Consider the following 20166-nt stretch of genomic DNA (forward strand, 5'->3'; position numbering starts at 1 on the left):
TTCGGCTCAGTTCGGAAAATTGATTGACATCTGACTAACCTGTTTGACTGCACACCTAGCGGTGAATCTTGGAATGGTTCCTTCCCCAGCTTTAACATTGCCATGACTCTGATTGGTCAAATGTTGAAAATGTTGAGAACTACGGTCCGCGATTGGCTGCAAATGTTGAGACGCTGCAACGTGATTGGCTACAATGTTGGACCCAATCGCTCCGATTGGCTCTTATCTTCAACATTTGTGAAATATTGATGGACAATCCTTCAGCAGCTGGCATTGCTAATCCATTGTGCTCTTTAAATCCCATCCTCGTCGCTATATGTCCTGGCATTCGAGAGAGCCTGGTGCTTCTGTGGAACTTGTTTTACTCTCACTCTTTTAGCGTTTTGAAGGATGTTGTTGCAAAATATTATTACAAAGTGGCCAAGTCAATCGAATCCCATCCTTGTCGTTCAAATGCTTTGGCGTTTGAAAGAGGCCGATGCTTTTGTGAAAGGTGTTTTACTCGCACTCTCTTAGCGGTTTGAAGGATGTTGTTGCAAAATTTTATGTCACCTTTATAAAAAAAGAGCTGCAAATACAAACATATATGCCATAGTCCAGCCCCCATCATGAAAGTGAGTACATACATGACGAGGTGGAAGAGTCCATCGAATCCCATCCTTGTCGCTCAAATGCTCTGGCATTTGAAAGAGGCCGGTGCTTCCGTGGTAGGTGTTTTACTCGCACACTCTTATCGTTTTGAAGGATGTTGTTGCAAAATTTAACGTCATCTTTACCGAAAATAGCATACATGACGGGGTGGCCGAGTCCATCGAATCCCATTTTTGTCGTTCATTTACTCTGTCGTTCATACGGCAAAACTGAAAGTCATCTTACAGAAAATAGTTGCAGAAACAAACATTTACAATTATGTGCCACTGTCCGGCCTCCACCAGAGAAGAAAGAAAATATATGATGAGGTGGCCGAGTGGTTAAGGCAATGCACTGTTAATCCATTGTGCTCTGCACGCGTGGGTTTGAATCCCATCCTCGTTGCTCATATGTTCTGGCATTCGAGAGATTTTATGGTGTTTCTGTAGAAGTACTTTTACTCTCACTCTTTTAGTGTTTTGAAGGATGTTGTTGCAAAATTTTAAGTCATCTTTATCGAAAATAGCTGCAAATACAAACATATATGCCATAGTCCAGCCCCCAACAGGAAAGTGAGTACATACATGACGAGGTGGAAGGGTCCATCGAAACCCATCCTTGTCGTTCAAAAGCTCGGGCGTTTGAAAGAGGCCGGTGCTTCTGTGGAAGGTGTTTTACTCGCACGCTCTTATCGTTTTGAAGGATATTGTTGCAAAATTTACCGTCATCTTTACCGAAAACAGCAGCCAATATATACAGAAATGGCGTAGTCCAGCCCCCAACAGGAAAGTGAGTACATTCATGACGGGGTGGTCGAGTCTATCGAATCCCATTTTTGTCGTTCATTTGCTCTGTCGATCATACGGCAAAATTGAAAGTCACCTTACCGAAAATAGTTGCAGAAACATACATATACACATATGTGCCACAGTCCGGCCTCCACCAGAGAAGATGTCAAGTACGTGACGTGGTGGCCGAGTGGTTAAGGCGATGGACTGCTAATCCATTGTGCTCTGCACGTGTGGGTTCGAATCCCATCCTCGTCGCTTGTATGTTCTGGTGTTTGAGAGATTATGGTGTTTCTGCAGAAGTTCTCTCACTCTTTTAGCGTTTTGAAGGATGTTGTTGCAAAATTTTATGTCCACTTTATCGAAAATAGCTGCAAATACAAACATATGCCATAGTCCAGCCCCCACCATAAAAGTGAGTACATACATGACGAGGTGGAAGAGTCCATCGAATCCCATCCTTGTCGTTCAAAAGCTCTGGCGTTTGAAAGAGGTCGGTGCTTCCGTGGAAGGTGTTTTACTCTCACGCTCTTATCGTTTTGAAGGATGTTGTTGCAAAATTTAACGTCATCTTTACCGAAAATAGCAGCAAATACATACAGAAATGCCGTAGTCCAGCCCCCAACAGGAAAGTGAGTACATACATGATGGGGTGGCCGAGTCCATTGAATCCCATTTTTGTCGCTCATACGGCAAAACTGAAAGTCATCTTACCGAAAATAGTTGCAGAAACATACATTTAAAAATATGTGCCACAGTCCGGCCTCCACCAGAGAAGAAGGAAAGGCTGGATGAGGTGGCCGAGTGGTTAAGGCGATGGACTGCTAATCCATTGTGCTCTGCACGCATGGGTGCGCATCCCATCCTTGTCGCTCATATGTTCTGGTATTTGAGACATCATGGTGTTTCTGTAGAACTTCTTTTATTCTCACTCTATTAGCGTTTTGAAGGATGTTGTTGCAAAATTTTATGGCAACTTTATCGGAAATAGCTGCAAATACAAACATATGCCATAGTCCAGCCCCCATCATGAAAGTGAGTACATACCTGACAAGGTGGAAGGGTCTATCGAATCCCATCCTTGTCGTTTGAATGCTCTGGCATTTGAAAGAGGCCGGTGCTTACGTGGAAGGTGTTTTACTCGCACACTCTTATCGTTTTGAAGGATGTTGTTGCAAAATTTAACGTCATCTTTACCGAAAATAGCAGCCAATATATACAGAAATGCCGTAGTCCAGCCCCCAACAGGAAAGTGAGTACATACATGACGGGGTGGCCGAGTCCATTGAATCCCATTTTTGTCGTTCATTTGCTCTGTCGTTCATACGGCAAAACTGAAAGTCATCTGACCGAAAATAGTTGCAGAAACATACATTTACAATTATGTTCCACAGTCCAGCCTCCCCCAGAGAAGAATGAAGCACTTGACGAGGTGGCCGAGTGGTTAAGGCGATGGACTGCTAATCCATTGTGCTCTGCACGCGTGGGTTCGAATCCCATCCTCGTCGCTCAAATGTTCTGGCATTTGAGAGATCATAGTGTCTGTAGAAGTACTCTCACTCTTTAAGCGTTTTGAAGGATGTTGTTGCAAAATTTTATGTCAACTTTATCGAAAATAGCTGAAAATACAAACATATGCCATAGTCCAGCCCCCATCATGAAAGTGAGTACATACATGACAAGGTGGAATGGTCTATCAAATCCCATCCTTGTCGTTCGAATGCTCTGGCGCTTAAATGAGGCCGGTGCTTCCGTGGAAGGTGTTTTACTCGCACGCTCTTATCGTTTTGAAGGATGTTGTTGCAAAATTTAACGTCATCTTTACCGAAAACAGCAGCCAATATATACAGAAATGCCGTAGTCCAGCCCCCAACAGGAAAGTGAGTACATACATGACGGGGTGGCCGAGTCCATTGAATCCCATTTTTGTCGTTCATACGGCAAAACTGAAAGTCATCTGCCCGAAATAGTTGCAGAAACATACATTTACAATTATGTGCCACAGTCCGGCCTCCACCAGAGAAGAAGGAGAGAACGCGACGAGGTGGCCGAGTGGTTAAGGTGATGCACTGCTAATCCATTGTGCTCTGCACGCGTGGGGTCGAATCCCAACCTCGTCGCTCATATGTTCTGGTATTTGAGTGATCATGGTGTTTCTGTAGAAGTACTCTCACTCTTTAAGCGTTTTGAAGGATGTTGTTGCAAAATTTTATGTCAACTTTATCGAAAATAGCTGAAAATACAAACATATGCCATAGTCCAGCCCCCATCATGAAAGTGAGTACATACATGACAAGGTGGAAGGGTCTATCGAATCCCATCCTTGTCGTTCGAATGCTCTGGCGCTTAAATGAGGCCGGTGCTTCCGTGGAAGGTGTTTTACTCGCACACTCTTATCGTTTTGAAGGATGTTGTTGCAAAATTTAACGTCATCTTTACCAAAAATAGCAGCCAATATATACAGAAATGCCGTAGTCCAGCCCCCAACAGGAAAGTGAGTACATACATGACGGGGTGGCCGAGTCCATTGAATCCCATTTTTGTCGTTCATTTGCTCTGTCGTTCATACGGCAAAACTGAAAGTCATCTGACCGAAAATAGTTACAGAAACATACATTTACAATTATGTTCCACAGGCCGGCCTCCCCCAGAGAAGAAGGAAGCACTTGACGAGGTGGCCGAGTGGTTAAGGCGATGGACTGCTAATCCATTGTGCTCTGCACGCGTGGGTTCGAATCCCATCCTCGTCGCTCAAATGTTCTGGCATTTGAGAGATCATAGTGTCTGTAGAAGTACTCTCACTCTTTAAGCGTTTTGAAGGATGTTGTTGCAAAATTTTATGTCAACTTTATCGAAAATAGCTGAAAATACAAACATATGCCATAGTCCAGCCCCCATCATGAAAGTGAGTACATACATGACAAGGTGGAATGGTCTATCAAATCCCATCCTTGTCGTTCGAATGCTCTGGCGCTTAAATGAGGCCGGTGCTTCCGTGGAAGGTGTTTTACTCGCACGCTCTTATCGTTTTGAAGGATGTTGTTGCAAAATTTAACGTCATCTTTACCGAAAACAGCAGCCAATATATACAGAAATGCCGTAGTCCAGCCCCCAACAGGAAAGTGAGTACATACATGACGGGGTGGCCGAGTCCATTGAATCTCATTTTTGTCGTTCATACGGCAAAACTGAAAGTCATCTGCCCGAAATAGTTGCAGAAACATACATTTACAATTATGTGCCACAGTCCGGCCTCCACCAGAGAAGAAGGAGAGAACGCGACGAGGTGGCCGAGTGGTTAAGGTGATGCACTGCTAATCCATTGTGCTCTGCACGCGTGGGGTCGAATCCCAACCTCGTCGCTCATTTATTCTGGTATTTGAGAGATCATGGTGTTTCTGTATAAGTTCTCTCACTCATTTAGCGTTTTGAGGGATGTTGTTGCAAAATTTTATGTCAACTTTATCGAAAATAGCTGCAAATACAAACATATGCCATAGTCCAGCCCCCATCATGAAAGTGAGTACATACATGACGAGGTGGAAGGGTCTATCGAATCCCATCCTTGTCGTTCGAATGCTCTGGCGTTTGAAAGCGGCCGGTGCTTCCGTGGAAGGTGTTTTACTCGCACACTCTTATCGTTTTGAAGGATGTTGTTGCAAAATTTAACTTTATCTTTACCGAAAATAGCAGCCAATATATACAGAAATGGCGTAGTCCAGCCCCCAACAGGAAAGTGAGTACATACATGACGGGGTGGCCGAGTCCATCGAATCCCATTTTTGTCGTTCATTTGCTCTGTCGTTCATACGGCAAAACTGAAAGTCATCTGACCGAAAATAGTTGCAGAAACATACATTTACAATTATGTTCCACAGTCCGGCCTTCACCAGAGAGATGGAACATATGTAACGAGTTGACTGAGTGGTTAAGGCGATGGACTGCTAATCCATTGTGCTCTGCGCGCGTGGGTTCAAATCCCTTCTTCGTCGCTCATATGTTCTGGCATTCGAGAGATCATAGTGTTTCTGTAGAAGTACTCTCACTCTTTAAGCGTTTTGAAGGATGTTGTTGCAAAATTTTATGTCAACTTTATCGAAAGTGAGTACATACATGACGGGGTGGCCGAGTCCATCGAATCCCATTTTTGTCGTTCATACGGCAAAACTGAAAGTCATCTGACCGAAAATAGTTGCAGAAACATACATTTACAATTATGTGCCACAGTCCGGCCTCCACCAGAGAAGATGGAAAGTACGTGACGAGGTGGCCGATTGGTTAAGGCGATGGACTGCTAATCCATTGTGCTCTACATGCGTGTGTTCGAATCCCATCCTCGTCGCTCATATGTTCTGTCATTCGAGAGATCATGGTGTTTCTGTAGAAGTACTTTTACTCTCACTCTTTTAGCGTTTTGAAGGATGTTGTTGCAAAATTTAGCGTCATCTTTACCGAAAATAGCAGCAAATACATACAGAAATGTCAGATTCCAGCCCCCATCATGAAAGTGAGTACATACATGACGAGGTGGAAGAATTCATCGAATCCCATTTTTGTCGTTCATTTGATCTGTCGTTCATATGGCAAAACTGAAAGTCATCTTACCGAAAATAGTTGCAGAAACATACATATACAAATATGTGCCACAGTCTGGCCTCTACCAGAGAGGAAGAAAAGGCTGGATGAGGTGGCCAAGTGGTTAAGGCGATGGACTGCTAATCCATTGTGCTCTGCACGCATGGGTTCGAATCCCATCCTCGTCGCTCATATGTTCTGGTATTTGCGAGATCATGGTGTTTCTGTATAAGTTCTCTCACTCTATTAGCGTTTTGAAGGATGTTGTTGCAAAATTTTATGCCAACTTTATCGAAAATAGCTGAAAATACAAACATATGCCATAGTCCAGCCCCCATCATGAAAGTGAGTACATACATGACAAGGTGGAAGGGTCTATCGAATCCCATCTTTGTCGTTCGAATGCTCTGGCGTTTGAAAGCGGCCGGTGCTTCCGTGGAAGGTGTTTTACTCGCACGCTCTTATCGTTTTGAAGGATGTTGTTGCAAAATTTAACGTCATCTTTACCGAAAACAGCAGCCAATATATACAGAAATGCCGTAGTCCAGCCCCCAACAGGAAAGTGAGTACATACATGATGTGGTGGCCGAGTCCATCGAATCCCATTTTTGTCGTTCATTTGATCTTTCGTTCATACGGCAAAACTGAAAGTCATCTTACCGAAAATAGTTGCAGAAACATACATATATAAATATGTGCCACAGTCCGGCCTCTACCAGAGAAGAAGTAAAATATGTGACGAGGTGGCCGAGTGGTTGAAGGCTGATTTATACTTCTGCGTAAAACGCCGGTGTATGCTACGGCACATACTGACGTGCACCTCTCAAAAAATGTAACTACACGTCGCAACGACGCGTAGCGTAAGCTCTGTGATTGGTTGGCTTGGTAGCGCTGACGAGTCTGGGCGGGACCGAGAGCTGCGCGAATGGCGCGAGCGATTGTTTACAAGTGTGGAGTCCTATGAAGGAGCTCCGGGTGGAAAGTTTTGTTGTGTATTAACCTCATAGTTAAAGTTGTTGCACGTCCGCCGGTTCCTGCATCAAAATGAGCGAGTTTGAGCCACTTGTACATCCCGGAAGTGTTCAGGAAAAGCAAAAAAGCCGCAAAGAAACTCGACACAGAGGAAGATTTACACCTCACTGCCAACTAGTGTTTCAGAAGTGTTAATGCAGACCAACAGAGACAGCGCACAGAAGTATAAATGCACAGCCACGCGCGTTGCCTGCGCCGTGGGTTACGCTGGTCACTTGACGCGGAAGTATAAATCAGGCAAAGCTGAAAGTCATCTTACCAAAAATAGTTGCAGAAACATAAGTAACCCTAGTGAAATAGTAAAATTTTTATTTATAATAATATTTAGAGCAGAATAATCATATTATTATTATATCTACAAGTCTTTATAAATATGATAAACGAAATAAAATTCATGTATACAAATGTAGTTTGAGGTAAAGTAACAACCAATCATAGGAGCGGGTTGTTAGCTCCGCCCCTCCCAGCTTGCTGGGAGAGAGAGACAGAGCAGAGACGAGACCGGTTGGCAGAATAATAGAGGAGCAAATTTGAACAAAAAGATTAAAATACAGTATGTTATGATTCCTAAACAGTTTAAAAGTGATTTTAGTTGTACTAAATCAAGTTGTACCTGCAAAATAGTTGTTATTTAGTGTGTTAGTGTGTTTAAGAGTGTGTTAAAGTCAGACCGCATGTTGCATTGCGTTTACAGTGCGCTGACGCCATTTTGCAATCGCGTGTGTGTGAGAAGACCATAGAGTGATATAGAAATCGTGAATTTGACAGGTATTCCATAATATTAGTACTAGGGATGTAACGGTATCAGAATTTCACGGTACGGTAATACCTCGGTATGAATGTCACGGTACGGTATTTATTGAATCATTTACAGGAAAAAACAAAACTTATGAAAATACTCCAAAAAAGTGCCAAAAGTGTCAATGACATACAAATTAGCCATCTATCTGTAAGCTTTGAAACAGGAACTTCAATTTTAATAACAAAAAAAAATATTAAACCATGTAAAAAATAAAGTTTCAATTTAGTATTGTTGAAAACTCATCACATTCAACATTTAATTACACTCAGCCCATCTACCCAGATGAGAGCTCTGCTAGTCGGACTTCTCATCAAGCATCTCCCGCTGGATCTAATCTCACTATATTTATTAAACGGGATATTTCATTTATCTTGTTGTCTTTATCTAACGACATATTCCCTGACTTTGGTCATTGGAATCTATTACTTGTTCTCAGGTAACGTGTTTTGGCTGAGCGCAAAGATAAGTTAATGATTAATGTAACCACGTAGCCTACATTCTGTATATTGACTGATTGCTTGCCTTTATTTCCTATAATGTATAAACTTATTGTATGTTATACTTTTAAAATGGCCATTATCGATTCTTAAAACTGATACTCAGCAAAAGAGAGGGTGTGTTTCGTATTTTCACTGAAATTGAAAGGAGGCAGTTGTTATCGGCTCCGTTTTGTTATAAATATCCACACAGTGAAGATGACGCTCATATATGCAGCAAGACGCCTCAACATGTCTGCTGTCTAAGTTGCTATATTAAAATGAAAATAGGCAGTTCCTTAAATCATGTTTACATTTTATTGTTGACAAAGTGAAACAACGAAGACAGGGTGATGTGAATGAAGTTATAAAGTACACTGTTCCCTTTGAAGATTTACCCGTGTCCTCGGTATAGTCTGCTTTTCCATATCAAACTGAGAAGAAGAGACTGCAGCCATGATCAAACTTGCGAAGTCTGAACTTACACGGAGATAATGCAGGACTGAACTGTGCGTGTTAGGCTACTTAATATTCAGGAAAAGCCCCAATCAGAGAGGCGAACGTCTGCAGCCCCACTTCCGTTTTCAGATGTCTCCGTTTTCCATCATCCACACTGAGACGGAAAAGCAGCGTTTCAGAATGAAAACGGCTTCTCCAGCGTTTTCGAAACGCTCCGTTTTCGGCGCTCGAGAACTCCGGCGTAGTGTGGACGGTTGGCGTAACCGTAGCAAAACTTATGCGTTTTCAAACTAAAACGCATTAGTGTAAACGGGGCCTTAGAGTTTTCCAGCTCTTTTCATCCCCGCTTCTAGCAGCACACTCCATTTCCGCATTACTGGATCTGTAGCGACAACAGACCGCAAGGGATGATGGTCAAGCATGGGCTGATGGCAATTGTAGTTTTCGCTACCTCCCGTTCACTTCATTCGCCTGAGCAAATTTTCTCAGAAGACCTATAGTTTTACCGAGTCATGCGAGTTCGGTAATATCGAAAAAAATTAATATTGCGGTATGACGGTATTTACAATACCGTTACATCCCTAATTAGTACACATATTTCAATTTATCCTCATTTCACCGGATAAAGTAAGAATTTGCCAAAAAGTTAATTCCTTTATTGGACTGCGATTTATTAATACAGCTCTAAGGACTGATTTTCACCCTGGAAATGCCCGATCTCATCTGAACTCGGAAGTAAAGCGGGGTCGGGCCTGGTTAGTACTTGGATGGGAGACCGCCTGGGAATACCAGGTGCTGTAAGCTTCTCGAAGTCCTTCATTTGGCAGCTGATAGACTTCCCCGTGTCACAGCTTCGCTGCCATTATTTTTTCTCGCCTTTAAGGGCATTGTTTCTCTGTCGGTGCTGTGTCGATGCCAGCTGAGCTGCGCTTGTTCCCTGGTGCTGCGCCTGTTTTAAATAGCCAACTCTTGACGGCCTATTTCGCTTACGGCCATACCACCCTGGCAACGCCCCCTTGAGTTTGACTGAGTCATTGCTTTCAAGGAAGTGTGAGGTGGCAGTAGGGAGAGAAAGGCTCTCCCATTTTGATTTGCTTTATTGTTTTTTTTCTTGATTTTGCTTAAATTAAATTGTATTAATTTTGTTTAGTTTTAGTTAAACCCCAGACAGTGTTATCTGTTTGGGGTTAAAACGTTTTGAAAGGATGGACACTTTGGTAAAGGAACTGGAACTAAAAATGGACTATGGCAGCATGGACAAAGCTACTCCTGAAAACAACAATTCAAGAGATTCAAACAACGGCATCGACGATAATGACACATGGGCAACTGTTGTGGCAAGAAGGAGGAAAACTAAATCAGACACAAGTAGAGAAGGAAGTGGAGAAATGCAACAAACTAAAGGTAAAGCAAATGCTGAACACTTGGAAAACAGCCAACAATCAAGTCATAGAAATGAGATGATAAACAAACTGAAAAGTCAAGCTAGATTTCAGCGACAATATAAAAAAGAAACAACTTTGACAATGACTGTGAAAGATCCTGAAAATATCACTGTAACGATGATTATAAAGGCTTTGGAAGATAAGACTGGAATTGGAAAATTGTTTGGACTGAGGAAAAATTTTGACTATGAACTTACTATGGAAAATGAAACGGACTGTGATCCCTTAATGGATGGACTAATGATTAACCAACAATTCTGTCAAATATCAAAACTCTGCGCAACTGAGAGAATGGTTTCTTTCTTAAATTTACCCAACTTTATTCAAGATAGTGAAATCATCCAAAAGCTTGTGGACTGGGGAGTTTCTCCAATTCTCCCTCTGAGAAGAAGATATCATCCAGGAACAACTGTGGCTGATGGAACAAGGTTTATCAGGGTGAAATTTCCAAAAGAAGTCATGAGTCTTCCTTACAATGTAAAGTTTGATACAGAGGAAGGACCAAAATATTTTAGAGTGATACATGATCAGCAGATAAAAACATGCAGATTATGTGGAAGTGCTGAACATGAAAAAAAAGACTGCCCACAATTTGTGTGTAGAGAATGTCTGGAGCAGGGGTATTTTGCGCGGGACTGTAAAGCCCCACGGTGCCAAGGCTGCAAAAAGACAATATTGTGGTGCAGATGTGAATCGGATGAGGAAGAGACTGGAGTTATGGAAACGAACAAACAAATGGAGAAATCAAGCAATGAAGAACGGGAAGAGGAAGTACAGGAATTACCACCGGATGATTTGAATGAACAAGAAGAGGAGCAGGCCATGAGTGAAGTGGATGAAGGAGATACAGCAGAGACTGAGACACAACATCTAATGAAAGACGATGGACACGACATGGAAGAAGAACAAGGAGCAGCAGGTGAAAATACAGAAAGCAGAATTGAGGAAGAGGTAAGCGATGATGATGATAATGATGAAATAAATATTGGGACTAAAGACAGAACAATAGACAGCATAAACAGAAGACGCAGAAAAACTGTACAATTAAATATTCAACAAGTGCTTAAGAAACAGAAATTACGAAAGGAAGCAAAAGCAAAATTAAAAACTGACAGAACTGATCTAAGATTTTAGATCATAAAAAATACTACAAATGATTGATGATTTGTTTCATTTGGATTTTCTTTTGGTTGGATGGCTTGTTTTCTTTTATATTTCTAATGAACTTTTCAATTAATGTAAGAGGGCTGTCATCCAAAGTGAAGTTTGAAAATGTAATTGCTTTAACAGAAAAATGTGATGTTATATGTATACAAGAGACTGGATGGAATGAAAACATTGTTAATGATTTAAAAAAATGTTGGGATGGGGAAATATTGTATAATAATGACCCAAATAAGAAAAAAGGCATGACAATACTAATTAGAAGGGGAATAGGATATACATTTGATGTTTTATTTAAAGATAATTATGGAAGGATTTTAACTATTAAAATTATGAATAAGGATGAAGAAATAACAATATGTAATATATAGGGATGTAACGGTATCAGAATTTCACGGTACGGTAATACCTCGGTATGAATGTCACGGTACGGTATTTATTGAATCATTTACAGGAAAAAACAAAACTTATGAAAATACTCCAAAAAAGTGCCAAAAGTGTCAATGACATACAAATTAGCCATCTATCTGTAAGCTTTTGAAACAGGAACTTCAATTTTAATAACAAAAAATTATTAAACCATGTAAAAAAATAAAGTTACAATTTAGTATTGTTGAAAACTCATCACATTCAACATTTAATCACACTCAGCCCATCTACCCAGATGAGAGCTCTGCTAGTCGGACTTCTCATCAAGCATCTCCCGCTGGATCTAATCTCACTATATTTATTAAACGGGATATTTCATTTATCTTGTTGTCTTTATCTAACGACATATTCCCTGACTTTGGTCACTGGAATCTATTACTTGTTCTCAGGTAACGTGTTTTGGCTGAGCGCAAAGATAAGTTAATGATTAATGTAACCACGTCCATTCTGTATATTGACTGATCGCTTGCCTTTATTTCCTATAATGTATAAACTTATTGTATGTTATACTTTTAAAATGGCCATTATCGATTCTTAAAACTGATACTCAGCAAAAGAGAGGGTGTGTTTCGTATTTTCACTGAAATTGAAAGGAGGCAGTGTTGTTATCGGCTCCGTTTTGTTATAAACATCCACACAGTGAAAATGACGCTCATCTTATGCAGCACGGCGCCTCAACATTTCTGCTGTCTAAGTTGCTAATATTAAAATGAAAATAGGCAGTTCCTTAAATCATGTTTACATTTTATTGTTGAGAAAGTGAAACAACGAAGCCAGGGTGATGTGAATGAAGTTATAAAGTACACTGTTCCCTTTGAAGATTTACCCGTGTCCTCGGTATAATCTGCTTTTCCATATCAAACTGAAAAGAAGAGACTGCAGCCTTGATCAAACTTGCGAAGTCTGAACTTACACGGAGAGAATGCAGGACTGAACTGTGCGTGTTAGGCTACTTAATATTCAGGAAAAGCCCCAATCAGAGAGGCGCATGTCTGCAGCCCCGCTTCCGTTTTCAGATGTACATGACAGTTTATAAGTATCACACACCAGACGCGCACATTCGAATGATATTTAACATGAAACTGATCAGATGGCGCTCTGTGGCGCGGCTGAAAAATGAACTGCGTCCTGAGCCGTCGCCGGGCGCCGTCGACAGTCGCCGACTTGCGGCGCCGGTGTGTGTATCCTGATAGAAACCTATGTTTAGAATTCTAAAATACATGGCGCTGCGTGGCGCTGCGTGGCGCGCCGCCGAGCGCCGCTTCTGGTGTGCGACCTGCTTTAGAGTTTTCCAGCTCTTTTCATCCCCGCTTCTAGCAGCACACTCCATTTCCGCATTACTGGATCTGTAGCGACAACAGACCGCAAGGGATGATGGTCAAGCATGGGCTGATGGCAATTGTAGTTTTCGCTACATCCCGTTCACTTCATTCGCCTGAGCAAATTTTCTCAGAAGACCTATAGTTTTACCGAGTCATGCGACTTCGGTAATATCGAAAAAAAATAATATTGCGGTATTACGGTATTTACAATACCGTTACATCCCTAGTAATATACATGCTCCAAATGAAGACTTAGAAAGAGTTACTTTTTTTAAAGATCTAAGTGTTTTAATGAGTGGATGGAATAATGTTATTGTTTTAGGGGATTTTAATACTGTTTTAGAAAGAATAGATGTAGATGATCATATGGTGTATAGAGCAGATGTTGGAAGAAGAGAACTGAAACACATGATTGAAAAACATAAATATGTTGATTTATGGAGAGAAAGAAATAGAGCCAAAAGAGAATACTCAAGAAGGCAGTGGGTGAATACAGTTTTAAAACAAAGTAGATTAGACTATGTTTTATGTACAAGGAATTTAGAATCTTTTATTTCAAATATTTTTTACAAGATTTTTAGCTGTAGTGACCATGATTTTCTGTATGTAATGATGGATTTCAGTGGAGTTGAAAGAGGACCAGGTGTATGGGTGTTTAATACAGAGCTTTTAAATAATGATTTTTATCAAATTGAAATGGAAAACATTATTATTAATAGTGTGAATGATGAGTTATATGATGAAGAAATAAGTGTGTGGTGGGACAATGTAAAATTAGAGGCCAAAAGATTTTCAATAGAATGTTCAAAGAAAATGCAGAAAGCCAAAAGAGCTAAAGAAAGACAATTAAACAAAGAATGGGAGAATGAAATGGAAAAGATAACAGAAGGAAATATGGATATTAGGAGAATAGTGATATTAGAAGAGAAACTGAAAAAACTAGAAGAGGAAAAATGTATGGGAGCTAGAATAAGAAGCAAGATAAAAAAATACAGTGGAAGGAGAAAGAAGTACAAAGTTCTTTTATGATCTAGAAAAAACACGACAAAAAGCAGATTTGATAAAGAATGTCTCAACAAAAGAGAAAACTGTCAAAGATAAAGAAAGTATTTTAAGAACAGTTAAAGATTTTTATGGAACTTTGTTTAAAGCAAAAGGAGTTCATGAAGAAGATAAGGATTTTTTATTGAATCAAATAAAGGTTAAAGTAAGCGAAGAGGATAAAAAACTGTGTGATAGTGATATAACTGAAGATGAGATAAACGAAGCTATAACACAATTAAGTAATGGGAAAAGCCCTGGTTTAGATGGTTTGTCATCTGAATTTTATAAGACTTTTAAAGATGTTTTAATTCCAATTTTAAAAGATCTTTTTATTGCTATTTTTAAAAAAGGACAGTTGAGTGAGAGTATGAAGAAAGGAATGATTAAAATAATTTATAAAAATAAAGGTGATAAAGATGATTTGCAAAATTATAGACCTTTAAGTATGCTTAATACAAATTATAAAATATTAGCAAAGATTTTAGCAAACAGGCTTAAAAAGATAGTTCCCACTGTTATTACTACTAACCAGGCTTATGGTGTTATAGGAAGAGATATAGCAGACACAGTAACAAGCATCAGAGATTTAATCTGGTACATAAAAAAAAAAAAAAAAGATGAAGGATTTTTATTCAGCATAGATCTAGAAAAGGCTTTTGATAGAGTTGAGCATAGCTATTTATTTGACATAATACAGAAATTTGGCTTTGGTGAGAATTTTATTAAGTGGATAAAATGTTTTTATACAGATATTTTTAGTTGTTTTAAAATAAATGGATTTTTAACCGATTACATTGAGATTTCTAGATCTATAAGACAAGGATGTCCTTTATCAGCGTTATTATACACATTAGTTGCTGAACCATTAGGCTTAGCTATAAATGGAGAAAAGGAAATTAAAAGGTTTAAAATAGAAATCAATAGAACAGAACAGAAGATTTTCCAGTATGCTGATGATACCACTCTATTTTAAAAATTTTTTAAAAGTGTTGGAAAAGCTATGGAAATATTTGATAAATATTGTCGAGGATCGGGAGCAAAAGTAAATAAAGAAAAAACTGAATATATGAAGATGGGAAAAGTAGACGTTCCACAAGGAAATTGGGAATATAAAGAACAAAAAAATTACATAAAGATCTTAGGCATTACACTGGGATATGATGAAATTAAAACTAGAGAAATAATTTGGGATGAACTTATAAATAAAATGGAAAAAAGATTATGTTTTTGGAAGCAGAGAGTGTTGTTTTTAAAAGGAAAAGTACTGGTATTAAATTCTCTTTTTCTATCTAAGATGTGGTATGTTTTAAGTGTTGTTAGTCTACCTACGTGGGTGTATAAGAAAATAAAAACTATGATTTTAAAGTTTTTATGGGATGATAAACCATCTAAAATTGCATATAACACTATCATTGGAAAGGTGGATGAGGGAGGACTAGGACTTATAGATCCATGGATAAGAATGAAAAGCATGAGAATTAAAACATTAAAAAAGTTTTTAAATGAAGACAATATTCCATGGAAAAGCATAATGAGTTATTTTATTAATAAATGTGGACAAATAGGAGATGATTTCTTATGGATGGCATTTAAAGACCGCATGATAGAAAATATTCCTGAGTTTTATAAAGAGTTGTTGAGAACATGGAAATGCTTTTATAATAATATACAAACTGAGATTGAAGGGAAAAAACTTTATTTACAGCAACCCTTATTTTTAAATCAGAACAATAAAAGCAAAAAGCAAATGTTTTATGAGAACTGGTATGCAGTGGGTTTTAGACAAGTAAAAGACATTTTATATGATTTACCGACTCAAGCAATAATAGATACACTGGAGGAAATAGAAGATGTAGATGATAAAGAAAAAATTGAAGATCAATACAAGAAGTTAAGATTAGCATTACCAGATCACTGGATCAAAACTATTGAAGAGAATGAAAAAGAAACTGAAAATAGAAAAATAAAAGTTTTTTTAAAAATGGATGAAGATAAAATTAGTATCAATGATTGTCCTATCAAGATGTTTTATACATGTTTGTGTAATACTGTGTTTAAAAAACCTAAATCAAGAGAATTTTGGGAAAAGTTATTTGAAAACTTTGATACTTCAAATATATGGAAAAATGTAAGATCAATTTTAAAAAGTCCAGCATTGGAAAACTTTGATTTTATGTTAAGACACAACTGCATAATGACAGAGATCATCTTTAAAAAGATTGGGGTATCACAAGATGATTTGTGTAAAGTGTGTTTGGAAAAAAAGGAAGGCGTGTTACACCTATTTTTAAATTGTAAAAAGTTGAGTTATTTTATGAAGATGTTGTAAACAATGGTGTGTAATTTTCTGTATGATGAAAACATTATTTTAGAAGAATGGTATACACTGTTTTTATTTGGTTTTAATGGGAAAACAAAAAATAAGTTTGCTCTTAATTATATGTTGACTCTTGCAAGATTTACAATATGGAAAAGAAGAAATATTATGAAACAAAAGAAAAAAGAAATTCCATTGGTTTTGTTGTACAAACAGATTGTGACTGAGGAAATAATGGTTATATATGACTATTGCAAAATGTATGAAAAGATGGACATTTTTGAAAAATGTATTACAAAAAAATAATCCATATATTGTACAAACTTGGACTGGTTTTGAAGTTTTCTTACCTGGAGATTTTTTAATATTTTATCTTTTAAATATTTGTATGTATAAATGTCATGATTGTTGATGATGTATTTTTTAATTAAGAAAAAAAAAAAAATGGCGCTGCGTTCAGGTCGCAGTCTCCTCTGGAGGCGTGGGTTCGAATCCCACTTCTGACAAACCTTATCTTTGGCTACGCGTTCAGGCTCAAGTCTTTACCTCTCTGGCACCATGTCCGAGTGATACAGTAACACTGACAAAAAACCGCATCAATCTCCTTGTGCCAAAATTTATGCAGCGTAGCAGTGTCCCTGGCAGCCTTAATGGGCTCTTTAGACTGTAGGTTTTAAGGCGTTTGCAATCAAGGTATTGTCCACAAAAACTCGGAAAAGCATGTGAACAAAACAATGGACGAGGGCTTTAATGCAAGTGAACCAAAAGGGGATCAAAAGTACTGTCTTGGAATGCCATGTAGTGGAATGTCCTGGGATGCCGTTGATTTTTAAGGCAATGGGATTCGCAGACTTGCTTCAGACTCAGGAAATGTTCTTGGAACTTCACATCACCTGGCCTCCAGAGGAGCTGTAGCTTTTTTTGCCCCGGGGAAGCATGATCCACACGGAAGGGAATAAAAAATGCTGGCCAGTCATCTAAGCGCTTCCAAGTGCCAAAAGGTAGCACATTGCCCCGTGTGAGGCTCGAACTCACGACCTTTAGATTATGAGACTGACGCGCTGCCTACTGCGCCAACGAGGCAGACTGTTGAACCTGGGCAAACTGGGTAACACCAGCTTCCATGTCACGGTGCTGCGGAGTGGCTCCCAGGAGACAGCTTAAGTCAGGCAAGCATGTCAGAATGGCCGAGCGGTCTAAGGCGCTGCGTTCAGGTCTCTGTCTCCTCTGGAGGCGTGGCTTCAAATCCCACTTCTGACAAACCTTATCTTTGGCTACGCGTTCAGGCTCAAGTCTTTAACTCTCTGGCACCATGTCCGAGTGATGCAGTAACACTGACAAAGCACCGCATCAATCTCGTTGTGCCAAAATTTATGCAGCGTAGCAGTGTCCCTGGCAGCCTTAATGGGCTCTTTAGACTGTAGGTTTTAAGGCGTTTGCAATCAAGGTATTGTCCACAAAAACTCGCAAAAGCATGTGAACAAAACAATGGACGAGGGCTTTAATGCAAGTGAACCAAAAGGGGATCAAAAGTACTGTCTTGGAATGCCATGTAGTGGAATGTCCTGGGATGCCGTTGATTTTTAAGGCAATGGGATTCGCAGGACTTTTCGTCAAATCCTCGCACAATGTTAATTCATGACATTTGACAGATCCACGCCGAACGTCAAGCGACACCGTGATAGGAATGGGAGCATCTTACCATCATTGCTTCAGACTCAGGAAATGTTGTTGGAACTTCACATCACCTGGCCTCCAGAGGAGCTGTAGCTTTTTTTGCCCCGGGGAAGCATGATCCACACGGAAGGGAATAAAAAATGCTGGCCAGTCATCTAAGCGCTTCCAAGTGCCAAAAGGTAGCATATTGCCCCGTGTGAGGCTCGAACTCACGACCTTCAGATTATGAGACTGACGCGCTGCCTACTGCGCCAACGAGGAAGACTGTTGAACCAGGGCAAACTGGGAAACACCAGCTTCCATGTCACGGTGCTGCGGAGTGGCTCCTAGGAGACAGCTTAGGTCAGGCAAACATGTCAGGATGGCCGAGCGGTCTAAGGCGCTGCGTTCAGGTCGCAGTCTCCTCTGGAGGCGTGGGTTCGAATCCCACTTCTGACAAACCTTATCTTTGGCTACGCGTTCAGGCTCAAGTCTTTAACTCTCTGGCACCATGTCCGAGTGATACAGTAACACTGACAAAAAACCGCATCAATCTCCTTGTGCCAAAATTTATGCAGCGTAGCAGTGTCCCTGGCAGCCTTAATGGGCTCTTTAGACTGTAGGTTTTAAGGCGTTTGCAATCAAGGTATTGTCCACAAAAACTCGGAAAAGCATGTGAACAAAACAATGGACGAGGGCTTTAATGCAAGTGAACCAAAAGGGGATCAAAAGTACTGTCTTGGAATGCCATGTAGTGGAATGTCCTGGGATGCCGTTGATTTTTAAGGCAATGGGATTCGCAGGACTTTTCGTCAAATCCTTGCACAACGTTAATTCATGACATTTGACAGATCCACGCCGAACGTCAAGCGACACCGTGATAGGAATGGGAGCATCTTACCATCATTGCTTCAGACTCAGGAAATGTTCTTGGAACTTCACACCACCTGGCCTCCAGAGGAGCTGTAGCTTTTTTTGCCCCGGGGAAGCATGATCCACACGGAAAGGAATAAAAAATGCTGGCCAGTCATCTAAGCGCTTCCAAGTGCCAAAAGGTAGCACCTAGCCCCGTGTGAGGCTCGAACTCACGACCTTCAGATTATGAGACTGACGCGCTGCCTACTGCACCAACGAGGCAGACTGTTGGACCTGGGCAAACTGGGAAACACCAGCTTCCATGTCACGGTGCTGCGGAGTGGCTCCTAGGAGACAGCTTAGGTCAGGCAAGCATGTCAGGATGGCCGAGCGGTCTAAGGCGCTGCGTTCAGGTCGCAGTCTCCTCTGGAGGCGTGAGTTCGAATCCCACTTCTGACAAACCTTATCTTTGGCTACGCGTTCAGGCTCAAGTCTTTAACTCTCTGGCACCATGTCCGAGTGATACAGTAACACTGACAAAGCACCGCATCAATCTCGTTGTGCCAAAATTTATGCAGCGTAGCAGTGTCCATGGCAGCCTTAATGGGCTCTTTAGACTGTAGGTTTTAAGGCGTTTGCAATCAAGGTATTGTCCACAAAAACTCGGAAAAGCATGTAAACAAAACAATGGACGAGGGCTTTAATGCAAGAGAACCAAAAGGGGATCAAAAGTACTGTCTTGGAATGCCATGTAGTGGAATCTCCTGGGATGCCGTTGATTTTTAAAGCAATGGGATTCGCAGGACTTTTCGTCAAATCCTCGCACAACGTTAATTCATGACATTTGACAGATCCACGTAGCAATGTCCCTGGCAGCCGTAATAGGCTCTTTAGACTGTAGGTTTTAAGGCATTTGCAATCAAGGTATTGTCCACAAAAACTCGGAAAAGCATGTGAACAAAACAATGGACGAGGGCTTTAATGCAAGTGAACCAAAAGGGGATCAAAAGTACTGTCTTGGAATGCCATGTAGTGGAATCTCCTGGGATGCCGTTGATTTTTAAAGCAATGGGATTCGCAGGACTTTTCGTCAAATCCTCGCACAACGTTAATTCATGACATTTGACAGATCCACGTAGCAATGTCCCTGGCAGCCGTAATAGGCTCTTTAG

The 20166-nt window shown here is 40.3% G+C and overlaps 2 protein-coding genes, 7 non-coding genes and 1 pseudogene across 10 annotated transcripts in view; 6 read left to right on the plus strand and 4 right to left on the minus strand.

The window, feature by feature from the left end:
• The window catches only part of LOC137490940 (uncharacterized), a 627578-nt gene that overhangs the window by 562243 nt on the left and 45169 nt on the right, over positions 1-20166 (minus strand). The window lies entirely within an intron of this gene.
• Positions 1-20166, minus strand: part of LOC137490961 (protein NLRC3-like) — a 372316-nt gene that overhangs the window by 258389 nt on the left and 93761 nt on the right. The gene's annotated exons all lie outside the window — the stretch shown is intronic.
• On the plus strand, positions 1595-1676 carry trnas-gcu (transfer RNA serine (anticodon GCU)). The gene has a single exon. It is a non-coding gene; the product is annotated as a tRNA-Ser (tRNA).
• Positions 2845-2926, plus strand: trnas-gcu (transfer RNA serine (anticodon GCU)). Its single transcript has one exon. It is a non-coding gene; the product is annotated as a tRNA-Ser (tRNA).
• Positions 4087-4168, plus strand: trnas-gcu (transfer RNA serine (anticodon GCU)). Its single transcript has one exon. It is a non-coding gene; the product is annotated as a tRNA-Ser (tRNA).
• trnas-gcu (transfer RNA serine (anticodon GCU)) lies at positions 6100-6181 on the plus strand. Its single transcript has one exon. It is a non-coding gene; the product is annotated as a tRNA-Ser (tRNA).
• LOC137494166 (5S ribosomal RNA) lies at positions 9453-9566 on the plus strand (annotated as a pseudogene).
• Positions 17494-17566, minus strand: trnam-cau (transfer RNA methionine (anticodon CAU)). The gene has a single exon. It is a non-coding gene; the product is annotated as a tRNA-Met (tRNA).
• Positions 18516-18598, plus strand: trnal-cag (transfer RNA leucine (anticodon CAG)). The gene has a single exon. It is a non-coding gene; the product is annotated as a tRNA-Leu (tRNA).
• Positions 19204-19276, minus strand: trnam-cau (transfer RNA methionine (anticodon CAU)). Its single transcript has one exon. It is a non-coding gene; the product is annotated as a tRNA-Met (tRNA).

Source organism: Danio rerio, chromosome 4, assembly GCF_052040795.2.
Source record: "Danio rerio strain M-AB ecotype USA chromosome 4, GRCz13ab, whole genome shotgun sequence".
In the NCBI taxonomy this organism is placed as follows: domain Eukaryota; kingdom Metazoa; phylum Chordata; class Actinopteri; order Cypriniformes; family Danionidae; genus Danio; species Danio rerio.